General features: G+C 43.6%; 1 protein-coding gene and 1 pseudogene across 9 annotated transcripts in view; one reads left to right on the forward strand and one right to left on the reverse strand.

The window, feature by feature from the left end:
• The window catches only part of FOXN3 (forkhead box N3), a 405,750-nt gene that overhangs the window by 314,856 nt on the left and 78,633 nt on the right, over positions 1 to 12,261 (forward strand). The gene's annotated exons all lie outside the window — the stretch shown is intronic.
• LOC309818476 (large ribosomal subunit protein uL6-like) lies at positions 11,323 to 11,912 on the reverse strand (annotated as a pseudogene). The gene has a single exon. The product of its transcript is annotated as a large ribosomal subunit protein uL6-like (transcript).

Genomic DNA, 12,261 nt, shown 5'->3' on the forward strand with positions numbered 1-12,261 from the left:
TTCTAATTATGATGAGAAACTGTTAGAGGGTTTTGAGGAGGGGCAAGACTTAATCTGGTACGCTTTTTGTAAAGATCACCCTGGATATATGTCAATCCCAATCTCCCAGTTCATCCCACCCCCCTTTCCCCACTTGGTGTCCATATGTTAGTTCTCTACATCTGTGTCTCTATTTCTGCTTTGCAGATAGGTTCATCTGAACCATTTTTCTAGATTCCACGTGAGAACCTACTTTATAGCACAGGGAACTCTACTCAGTACCCTGTAGTGACCTAAATGGGAAGGAAATCCAAAAATGAGGGGATATATGTACACGTATAGCCGATGCACTTCTCTGTACAGCAGAAACTAACACAACATTGTAAAACAACTATACCCCAATTAAAAAAAAAAAATTAGGGAGTTTGGGATTGACGTGTACACACTGCTGTATTTAAAATGGATAGCCAACAAGGACCTACTGTATAGCACAGGGAACTCTGCTCAATGTTACGTGGCAGCCTGGATCGGAAGGGAGTTTGGGGGAGAATGGATACATGTATATGTATGGCTGAGTCGCTTTGCTGTGCACCTGAAACTATCACAACATTGTTAATCGGCTATACTCCAATATAAAATAAAAAGTTTTAAAAAAAACTGTAAAACAAACAAACAAACAAAAGATCACCCTGGAGAGTGGAGGACAGAATAGCTGGGCAAGTGGCGGGGTCTGTGGAAGTGGAATTCAGTTAAGAGTCTACTCTCATAACCCAGGTGAGGATGACGGCAGTTTGACCAGGGTGCTGGCAGTAGAGGTGGTCAGACATGGCTGTTTACCGTAATCTCTTAGCAGAGGCCTTGAACTATACAACTTTTTCTCTCTCCTTAACATAATTCAAGCCTAAGGTGTAAACTTACTGAATTGTCTGTTTAATTGAACCTGGAAGTACGATCTAATTTGACATCTTCTAGTAATTCTTCTCTGCCCTCTCCTAGCTCTCCTGGATTCCGTAAAGCTCCACTAATAACCCAGTTTCTTTGGTTTTACTCATCGAAGTTTTCTTAGTTCCCAGGCGTGGATATGAGGGCAAAGAGGTAAAAAGGATATCCTTCAGGTTTGATTACAATAATCATACTTAAGTTCTATATATACTTTTCAATTTACAGAAGTTATCTTATTTGTATCTCTGTTTTTGCAGCGGAGACTCTTGATAAAGGATGGGTGGATGGATGGATGGACAGTTGGGCGGATGGATATTTGACGAGTGGAAGGAAGGAAGGAAATAAAGTCTCTCCCTATAGTCTACACCCTGAAATTGGAGGGAGAGGAGATAATATTCATTTAATTTGATTTTCTCAGTAATCCAGATTTGAGCTTTTTCAACCATGTCCTGCCTTCTCTTTTCTTCAGCTATGCAGCTCCATTCCCCAAACAATGTGAGTTAGGGATAGGGACTAAGCCAAGATTCTCCCCACTCTCTCTAATTGCCCTTCACTGGGGCCTTCAGAGCACTGAGCATAGGAATATGTGAAACCCACCGTTTCAGGGTAAAGGACCTCAGCCCTGGGCTATGTTCCTCATGGGCCTCTGATCTGCTGTAGTGCAGACACCCAGGCCTGGAGGAAATCATGCCCTGGGAAAGTACATCTTTTCATTTAAAGATGTAAAACAATTAAAATGTGAACAGCAGCTGTCAGCGGTGGCCTCTTACCATTAGGGTAATGTAATGGGAAAGACTGTTGATATTTTGGGGTTGATGAAAATGTCGACCTTTTTTTTGATAACAGCTTTATTCAAGTGTAATTCACATACCATACAATTCACTGGGTTTTAGTGTAGTCACAGAGTTGTGCAATCGCCACCACCATTAATTTCAGAATATTCTTATCACCTCAAAACAAAAAAAAGCCCATACCCTTTAGCCATCGCTCCGCCACCACACCCCCAAAATGATCATTTTTTATATCAAATTTGTAAGTCCTTGGCCTGGTGGAATTTGCGCTCTGATCGTGAGCTCTCAGAGAGGGCGCCTGTAGGCTTGCAGCATGCGGAATGGGTAGGGCAGGTGGGGCTCTGTCCCCTTGCTGCTTACCATGTGTCTCAGGGGGCCCCCTTCCCTGCTGGGGTCCTCCAGAATTTGTGTGTGTGTGTGTGTGTGTGTGTGTGTGTGTGTGCGTGCATGCGCACACACGCACGCATGTGTGTTTAACCAGGCCACTTACAGAGCACACACAGGGAAAAGCTCCACTTTTGGGGGAGAAGGAGGGAGAAATGTGAATTTTGAAGCATTCTCTTATGTCTCTTTTCCCTGAAAATTGCTTCTTTCTCACGGAACTGCTTTTCCAGAAGAGGGCCCTAGTGGATGAGACAGTCTTCTTTACTTTATTTCACAAGTGATTTGTAATCTTGAGGCTAGGCGCTCCAAATGGCGGAAAAACGTATACCGCAAGAAATATCCAGTTCAAGAGACGGGGACGAGAAAGACCAAGCTCCTGTTTCTCTCTCTCTTTTTTTTCCTTCCAGCGCCTTTTTCAAGCACTAAAAGCCCAAAAAATTTTAAAATGAGAAACCTGTAGTGACTATTGTTTCTTGCTTTCAAACAAGAAAACATTTCTTGCCCTGGAGTATTTTATGCCCCAGAACACTTCTTTGATATTTCGAGCTGCAGGGTGAAAATTGTCAGCTCTCAGTCGATAGATCAGTGCAGCATCCTAAAGACGGAAACAGGAAGAACGTGACCGATGCCCACCTGCGTCTCTTTTGCATGTGCTTCCAAAAATAGGATGTGTGTGCATTACACTTAATTTTTCCTTTGTATTTATTAGCGTTTTGGTATTCCTTTGCTGCATAAAAACATAAAAAGCCCAGAACTTAGGTTATCCAGTTCTGCTGCTGCTTTGAATTCAGACTAGCTTTGCAACTTTTGAAGCTTCAGTTTGCCCATCTGTGAAGTTCATTCAGCAACCCCTACTGTGTATCCCATAGCACTTCCATCCACCTGACAATTTAAGTCTTGATTATTTTCCATCTCCTCCTCACACCCCTAGAATATCAGCTCCTTAAGGCCGGGACTTTCTTCTTTGTTCATTGCTGTATTCCCAGCATTTAGAACAGTACTTGGCATATGGTAGGTGCTCCGTTAGGTGCTCCGTTAATATGAGTTAAAGGAAATGAGCACACATGTGCTCATTTAGGAAGCACGTGCTTCAGCGCTTCCTGACTTCCTACCTGAAGTCAGGAAGTTGGACTTAGATGATTCGGAAGGGCCCCTCTGGTTTTTAACATTTGATCATCCATGCCAAAAGCCCTCTCCGGAAGCTGTTCTGACACATTTTTGTATGTGTATGAAGGATAACGGGATTTTCACATGCCCTGATCTGAACTTCTTGTGTGTTTCCCTTTTCTGTAATCTTAAGGAGAAAGTTAAGTCTGGGGCATCTTCACTCTTGTAGCTATAAGAAGACAAGGTAAGTGTTTTTCTCTATGGTCTCCTTTGAAGTGAAATGCTTACACACATCATATCCTGAAGGGCAGATTTCTTTTTGTGTATGTATATGTCAGCTTACATATTAGCACATGCCCAGAGCCTAATGGGAAATCAGACAACAAACCTAAAACAAGTCTAGTAAATTTGCCTTTTCATACCCTTCACACTTGATGAGATTTTCATGAAACTGGTAGGTGAGCTCTGAACATATTTGGCCATAGGCAGATTCCTGTGTGTCTTTGCTTCCTGAAGGTAGGACTCGTAGAAGGACTTGTAGATGGCATTTGTAGGTATGGGGTAGACAAGGGAAAATATTTCAAGACTCCTGGATTATTTGGGGACCTTGCCTTGGGTTGCCTTTGTATTATAAGGTCAGATTTAAGGTCAGGAAAGACGAGTACCAAGACTATACGTTTCTGCCTAAGAAAATACTTCGGCTTTTGCTGAAACTTGATTTCATTTTGCTTGGTTTCTCAGGGTGATTTTGCCTCAATTCTGTACAAATAGGATTTCTAGATACTTGGTGCGAAGATAAACTGCATGTCTCTACTCGTTGACAATGAGTTGGGTTTTGCAGGTTGGTTTGTTGTAACTTTTTTCTCTGAGCATCTCCGTTATAGCATCAGTGCAGAGAGATTTTCTTGTGTAGCCAGGGCTGCATATAGCTTTTTACTGTTTTCATTCTCCTGCGAGATGGACTTAGGGGAGCTCTTATGTGAACTGAGGCGTGTCAGGGAGAGCGCTCACATGGGTCCATTGGCGGATGCAAGGCAAACACGGCTGTGTTTAGATCCTCCCTCAGAGTTGCAGGAGCCCATTCGCGCCGCTCCCTCACCTCCGTAGGTCATGGAAAATGGCAAAAGTAGGATCGTTGAGGTAATTTTTTGAAGCACTGTTATTGTGGTTGACATTGATCACTTACTACTTCAGTTGCATTCCATGATGTCAGGTTTACTGCATTTACCTGTAGAAGAAGGAAAATAAACCCTCTCAGAGAAGAAAAGGGCAGCATTATTATGTGTTCATGGAGTCATAATATGGCCTCATTGTCTCTCGCTGCGGCCATCAAGGATGTATTCATATAAAATAACACAGCAGAGCTGATGCTTAGAGGTTATGAAAGAACATACAGGGGTTGTCAAAGCTATATCTGGGTTAAAATATGTTGTGAGACTCCCAGCCCTCCTCAACAGAGGCTGTTTAAGGTACAGTGCGGGTATTCGTGCTGCTTTCATTGTATGCATCCTGAATGAAGAATCAGCTCTTTAAAAAGAACGTTAAAAATAAAACCCATGTTGTAGAAATCTGACTTAGCCCAAAGAGATTGTGGGTGTCTTAAATGGCTACTCGTTTCCCAAGGTGGCTCAGAGGTTTCCTCTTGGTCGTGAGATATTTTGACATGGCATCTGTACTTTGCCTTTTAAAAACGATGTTCTGTCTGTGAAAATACATACATACTTCCTCACAATCACTTGTATGACTCTTCGGGGATGTGAACCCCAAACCTCCTAGGAGGGAGGGTTTGTCTCCTCCTGTTTCGGAATTGGCCTCACCCCAGCTTCTTGCCCCACCAGGTTCTGGTTTCCAGCTTGGACCATTTCATTTCTCTCTCCCATCAGGGGGCAAGACTGGTTGAAGAAACTCTTGTATAGAGAAAGTGTAAATCATACCTCAATAAAGCTATTAAAAAACACACACACGCAAGCACCCTGATTAATGGACTGTGCCATCACTATGTGAATACTGTGCGTGGTTTTTAAAAATAGCTCTTTCACTAGAGTGTTTCGGTTGAGGGTGTGTATTCTTGGATTGTTTTTTATTATTATTTTTTTGTATAGCATTGATAGGAAAAGATAGAACTCTTATACTAATACATGCAGTATTTAGATTGGATAATACTCCCTTCTCTTTTTATGGTGATTTCCTGACTTTTTCCTTTGCTTTTCCCTGCTACTTAAGCATCAAGTCTCGGGCATTTTCCCAGTGTAATTGTTGATTAAGTGCTGCATATCCTGCAACGATTATGAGAAGATTATTGTATTCAGCTTTTAATCTTATAAGTGTCAAATATTTTACTTTAATGGTATCTTTATTGTTATTATTCTTCATAGCTCTTTCTGTTTGAGTAATGTAATCAGGCAAAATAAAGGTAACAGCACAAATTCAGCACTTCTAGAGTAAGAATTCTTTGTCTCAGAATGGAAAGCGCCACCTGCTGGCTGTTCTGAAATGCTGATTGGGGTCTGCAAAGATGGAATTAGGAATGCCTTAGGCCTCTTTTGGTCGCAAGTAACAGAAAGCAGCTAGCTCAAGAAGAAATATATATAAAGATAGAGACCTATTGGAGGCAGTACCAAGGGTCTCAGGACCCCAAGGCCAGGCTTGTAGCTGGGAGGCACCAGGACCGGGAACCAGACGGCTGCCAAGAACGCAGGCAGCGCTCGCCTCCTCGCTGCTTCTTTCTGCGCGTCCTCTGTGTTTTCTCTAACGTTGTGTGTGAATTGGTCAGTGGTCATCGGTAGCTTTCAAGCTAAATATCCTCTGTAGACGAGAGCAGCCCAGGTGGACCAGCCATCTTTTGGTCTCAGTTCCCAATTCCCAGGAGCAATGGGAATTCTGACTGGAACAACTGTAGTCATGTGACACCCCCCCACCCCAGTCCAGTCAGCTGGTCCAGGAGCGCCGTCTCATGACGTGAATCACGGCAACCAGGGGCTCTCCCCGTTGGCGAGGGAAGGCGCAGCTCCAGAGAAAGAGGCTCGGTGTGAATGGACCTGACACCTGCAGTAGGGCTGTGTTTGTATATTTTTGTGAGAAGGACGGCGACCCTGACTCCTCATGCAGCCTTCAGGGATGCCCCACACACTTCTGCAGGAATCTGAATGCATATTCCAGAGCTTGGGTTTCTGAGGGGAACCCCCAAAAGCAATTTCTAGTCAACTGCCTATTGCTTAGCTGGGCGAAAGGAATCAACAGTATGAGTAGCTCCAGTTACTGTTTCCACAGAACCACTGATGTCTCCACTTTATAGATGGGGAAACTGAGGCTGGAAGGACAATGTGTCACCTGTTGTCATGTCACTTGTTCTGGCTGACTCCAAAATGCAGAGCCAACCATGGTACTAGGTTTGGGCTTTATCTCTACAAGCTGACAGCCGATGCCTCATGGGTATGTAGGGAGGACAGTAGGTGGTTAATAGGGAAGTGGCTGGTTACACGTTGGCCTGAAGTGGAAAATTTGCTGGGAATAATCCATATTGAGTAATATTTGTGCACATCGTGAGGACTTAACCTCAGCATGAACTTTCTATATAGAAACCTAAAATCCATGTAAATGTTTTAGTTGGACTTCAAGCCATAGGGCATCACTTTGAGTAGAGCGTGTCACAGGGATAGAGTTCTGACTGGTCCAGCCAGTGTCATCCCCTACTCATCGCTCAAAGGATTGCATTGTCTGTAATATGGGGGACGGCGCTAATTGGAAAACTGTGGCTTATCTATCAGTGCTAACTAACAAGATCATGGAGCCAGGGAGGTTGGAGCAGTTTCTCCAAGAGTGATCATTGTGGGTGGTGAGTATTGAGTGAGGTGTAGAGAATCAAACTGTCTATATAGATGCTGCTGCCATGGAAAGAGCACTGGGCTGACAGTCAGGGTTCTGGGGGCCGGGCCAGCCACTGACCATCTGTGAGACCCCAGGCGAGTCACTGCCTGCTCTTCACCACTCCGCTTTGTTTCTCCCTTTCTTTTTAATATGTTGTAAAAAAAAAAAAATCATAAAGTACAAAAAGATATATAGTGAAAACTGTCATCCTCCTGTGAAAGAAATACAGCTCTAGTCCCCCTCCCCAGAGGTAACCGGCACGATCAGTTTCTTACGTGCCGTTTGATAGCCGATGCCTTTACACACCTGAGTAAGTGTGCACATGTATGCAGACGGGGACATACCATATGCATTATTCTGACCATAAAGATCTTTCTGTATCAATGCATATAGAGCTATCCTTTTTTGGGACTCCGGAGTTTTTCACTGTGTGGCTGGATTAAAGTATCCTCTGGTCTTTGACATTCTACAGATAGGGTTGCAAAGTGGCGTTTTGTTGGTTCATTTCCTTAATTGAGCGAGGTTGAAGGCCATGTATATTTTTTTCTGTATGTTCCCTCCTTGTGCCCGCTGCTCATTTTTTTTCCCCCACTGAATTTTTCTTTTCCTACTGCACCTCATTTTCCAAAGAGGTAATGATCCAAGTACGTCATTTCTACAATTAGGAATATTTTAGCCAGGGGAGAGATCTGATGGATGTTTACTGAGAAGCCCGGGTACCTGGGAAAAGGCCCCGCGTCAGCTGCGGAGGCCGACTTCGTTTACCCGGTCCCTTTCTTCCTCCCCATTGTTGTTGAGGTGAGGTCATGCCGAGTTCCTCAACAAGCCTCAGACTTAGTAGGGGGAATACCTGCCCAATAGTGGGGCTTGACCAGTTTTTGCCGGTTGAACAAAAGAGAGAACATGGCATTGTGGGACGAGATTATCTTTGGGATCAACTAGTTCTCTAGACATTGATCTGGGTTCAAATCTTCTTGGCTCCAGAATTTGCAAGCCATGCAAACCTCTCTGGACCACAGTTTCCTCGTCTGTAATATGGGAATAATAATACTGATGTTGCCAGGCTGTTCTGAGCAATAGAAAGAACATAATAAAGTATCGAGCACATGACAGGTTTTCAGTAATTGACAGCTTCTTGTATTAGTGTCATTGTTCTGATCAGGACTATTATTGCCATCACCATAAACCCAACGAGTGACAGTAGGGCCATGGGCTAAGACTAAACAATTGATTCACGAGATGACCATGTTATATGAGATTGTGACTTTTGCAGACCATCTGCGTCTTTGCAATAAAAGTTTATTTGCACCTACATTGATTTCATTTGTCTTGTGACCATCATTTTCTTACAGGCTTTAAGCCTCTGTTGCTAGACATAGTACATAATGCCCGTGTAGTTTCAATGCCCATCCAGTTTTCAGGCCTTGAAAAGGGAGAGTGATTTGAAAGTATTCTACTTGAATTCTTAGTGAGAAAGATCTGAAAACTCTGCTCCTCCCCTTGCCTCCCCCAAGAAGTCTGAGAGATCAAAACAAATAATCTTTCTCTCTGCATCCCTTAAACCCAACTTAAGAAATTAACGAAGGAAGATGGATAGAGTGAAATAAGACTCATCGAGAAGAAATGGGAGCCTCCTAATTGATTCCCACAGAGCTGCTGGTTATTTACAACTAGGAAAATTGCCTGCTTGGAGATACCAGTTCAGCGCTCTGGTTTCACTGGTTTGACAGGAAAAAGTCACTGCGCCTGGCTGGAAAAGCTCTTAGGGAGGAGGAAAGTAGAATGAATTACATCTGACTGTTTTTCTTTTTTTTATGACTATTTCTTATTTTTTTTTAACTGTTCTTTTTTTTTTATTAATTAATTAATTTATTTATTTGGCTGTGTTGGGTCTTCGTTTCTGTGCGAGGGCCTTCTCCAGTTGCGGCGAGTGGGGGTCACTCTTCATCGCAGTGTGCGGGCCTCTTACTGCCGTGGCCTCTCTTGCTGCGGAGCACAGGCTCCAGACACGCAGGCTCAGTAGCTGTGGCTCACGGGCCCAGTTGCTCCGTGGCAAGTGGGATCCCCCCAGACCAGGGCTTGAACCCGTGTCCCCTGCATTGGCAGGCAGACTCTCAACCACTGCACCACCAGGGAAGCCCACATCTGACTGTTTAACACCATCTCATTCATAGATTTCTGCCTTTTCCCCCAGTGGATCATTCGCAGTCTCTTTTTTAGTATATAATTGTTCATTTTAAATTTTCATGTTTGCTCTAGCTGGGTGTATGTTAATTACTGGCAGTCTGTAATTATGTTGTCTATTTGTCATTTCCATGGCAGCAAGGGTAGTAAGCTAGAACTCTTCCAATAGCAAGAATTTTAATTTATAATTCCCTCCCCCCAAACCATTTAGAAATTGATACGTTTCACTCACATTCTAGATGTAGTTCAGTAAATGCCATGTTATTGATGTTCATTATCAGGTTTTAAGCTAAGAAATGCCGCTGTAGCCGGGCGCGGTGGCGCGTGCCTGTAGTCCCAGCTACTCGGGAGGCTGAGGCAGGAGGATCGCTTGAGCCCAGGAGTTCTGGGCTGTAGTGCGCTATGCCGATCGGGTGTCCGCACTAAGTTCGGCATCAATATGGTGACCTCCCGGGAGCGGGGGACCACCAGGTTGCCTAAGGAGGGGTGAACCGGCCCAGGTCGGAAACGGAGCAGGTCAAAACTCCCGTGCTGATCAGTAGTGGGATCGCGCCTGTGAATAGCCACTGCACTCCAGCCTGGGCAACATAGCGAGACCCCGTCTCTTAAAAAAAAAAAAAAAAAGAAATGCCGCTGTACTCTAACTTAGAGATTCCCAAGATTTTGGTGTATTCATTCACTCCACAGCCACTTATTGAGCACCCACTGCACACTAGGTGCTTGGGATATATTCTCTGAATAGAACAGACAAAATAAAATATTCTGTAGTTCTCTGTGTAACAGGCCTGCCCAGCTGACCCCTAAAGCCACTGTCTGGCTGGCGGCCATGGCTATGTGTCCCCTAGGCTGCCAAACACTTGTCTGTTCCCAGCACTGTAATAATGAGGAACATGGTAAGAAGTTAGAAGCCACTGGCGATTAAAGTTATTATTTCACATTAAAGTCCCCCGATATGATATTGGCAGCTGAGACATACATGGAAAACATAATAGTTTAAAGATCATCAGATTAGTTCCAGACATCCCCAGGATCTGGGTGCAAATTAAATTAGAGGTACATCCAATCGATCCAATCAAGAAACAGGTCTGGGATTAGGGGGCATGTTCTTGCTGTATGGACCAGGTAAACAGAGTGACCGTTGATACTGCCTAAAGCCACATGCCTCACAGGAAGTTCCAGCACCCTAGATTGAAACTGACCCCTGGAAATGATTCCCAAGACTGGGCTGTTCTGGTGCTATGAGTACAGAAGGTGGGGACTTGGGAAGGGTCTAGAGTGGAGCGGAAGACTAAAGGTTCAGTGAAACTGATTTAAGAGATGGTCCTGCTGGTGGGTAATGCTGAAGAGCAGGTGCTTACAGGAGAAGGGATCTGGGGGAAGTTAGGCAGTTGGAAATGCTCTATCTAAAAAAGGCATATGGGGCTTCCCTGGTGGCGCAGTGGTTGAGAGTCCGCCTGCCGATGCAGGGGACACGGGTTCGTGCCCTGGTCCGGGAAGATCCTACATGCCGCGCAGCGGCTGGGCCCGTGAGCCATGGCCGCTGAGCCTGCGCTAGAGACCACAGCAGTGAGAGGCCCGCGTATCGCAAAAAAAAAAAAAAAAAAAAAGGCATATGACTTGAGTTCCCCATAGTCATTCAGCAACTTTTTTTTAGTACTTATAGAATGTGGTAGAGTGTGAACAATACAGAGGTCCTGCCCACACAGAGCTTCCATTTCACTGGGGGAAGCAAGACAGACAAATAGGACAGACAGATGGACAGATAACCAAATGTGATATAATATAATATAATGTTGTACAGTTGTGAGTGCTACAAAGAATTATAAATGGGATAAAGGAATAGAGTGATCAAGGTATCCTACTCTATTAGTCGTTTTTTGCACTTCACTAGTTCTCAGTATGAGAAGAAGACATTAAGGGGAGGGGTGGTCACAGTTTGTTCCTTTGGGGTGTTTTGGTTTTGTCTGTCTTCCCCCAAATCAATACAGGGCTTTTAGTGACTCTTTAAAATATCACAGAGAGGTCTTAGGAATCATCTGGCATCTTGTTGTTTCTGTAGCTGGATAACTTAAATCTTATTCATCACCTGCCGAACTGGTCCTTCTGCAGAGATGTAGATACCCTCTAAAATTTTTCTAATATTCTTGTTTTCAACTGTTGTGGCTTGCTGAATCAAAGCAGCTGAATTTGATGCAGTTTCAATGTCATTTTCTTTGAGAATTAACTCACCTTTCTGGGCTTGAGGTACTGAACAAGCGATGTCTGGCCTCACCTGAACCCGGAGCATCTATTTTTTGCCCAAGAAATTTCAGATTTCAACAAGAAACCTGTTCTGAATAACAACATTGATGGGGAGATGAGCATATAGAGACCTCATTTTGTAATGGAAACCCAACATAACACCCTTGATCATGTTCTGTTCGTGATACAGATAGTCGAAAAGTGGCCAGTTTCTTTCTGTATCCCCGCCATTTGTCAACCTGGAGCCTCTTTCTTTTCTTTCCAAGGAAACTGAGTTCTACATTGATATGATTGAAGCCCCTCCAAAAGGCTTTTCTGGTTCCCTTCACAGTAATTGTGTGGCCCTTCACACAGTAATTGTGTGATGTCAGAATTTTCTGGAATATCTGCAGTCTGATTGCTGAGAATGGTCTTCATTCTCATAGTAGATGCAGCAAAGAACAGTTTTTATTTTTAACAAACCTTGTGAGATAATTGTAGATTCATATGGAGCTGTAAAACAATTGTAATTCAGAGAAATTCTGTTTCTCCCAATGGTAACATCTTGCAAAACTATAGTATAATATATATAATCTCATCTGTATCTACAAAAGAATCTTGCTGGGGTTTTGATAGGAATTGCATTAAGCCTGTGTATCAGTTTGAGGACAAATGACATCTTTACTATGTTGAGTCTTCTAATCCATGAACATGGTATACCTCTCTGTTTGTTTAGATCTTCTTTGATTTCTTTTATGAGCATTTTTGTAGTTTTCAACATATAAGT

Source organism: Grampus griseus (assembly GCF_964374135.1).
Source record: "Grampus griseus genome assembly, chromosome: 2".
NCBI classification, from domain to species: domain Eukaryota; kingdom Metazoa; phylum Chordata; class Mammalia; order Artiodactyla; family Delphinidae; genus Grampus; species Grampus griseus.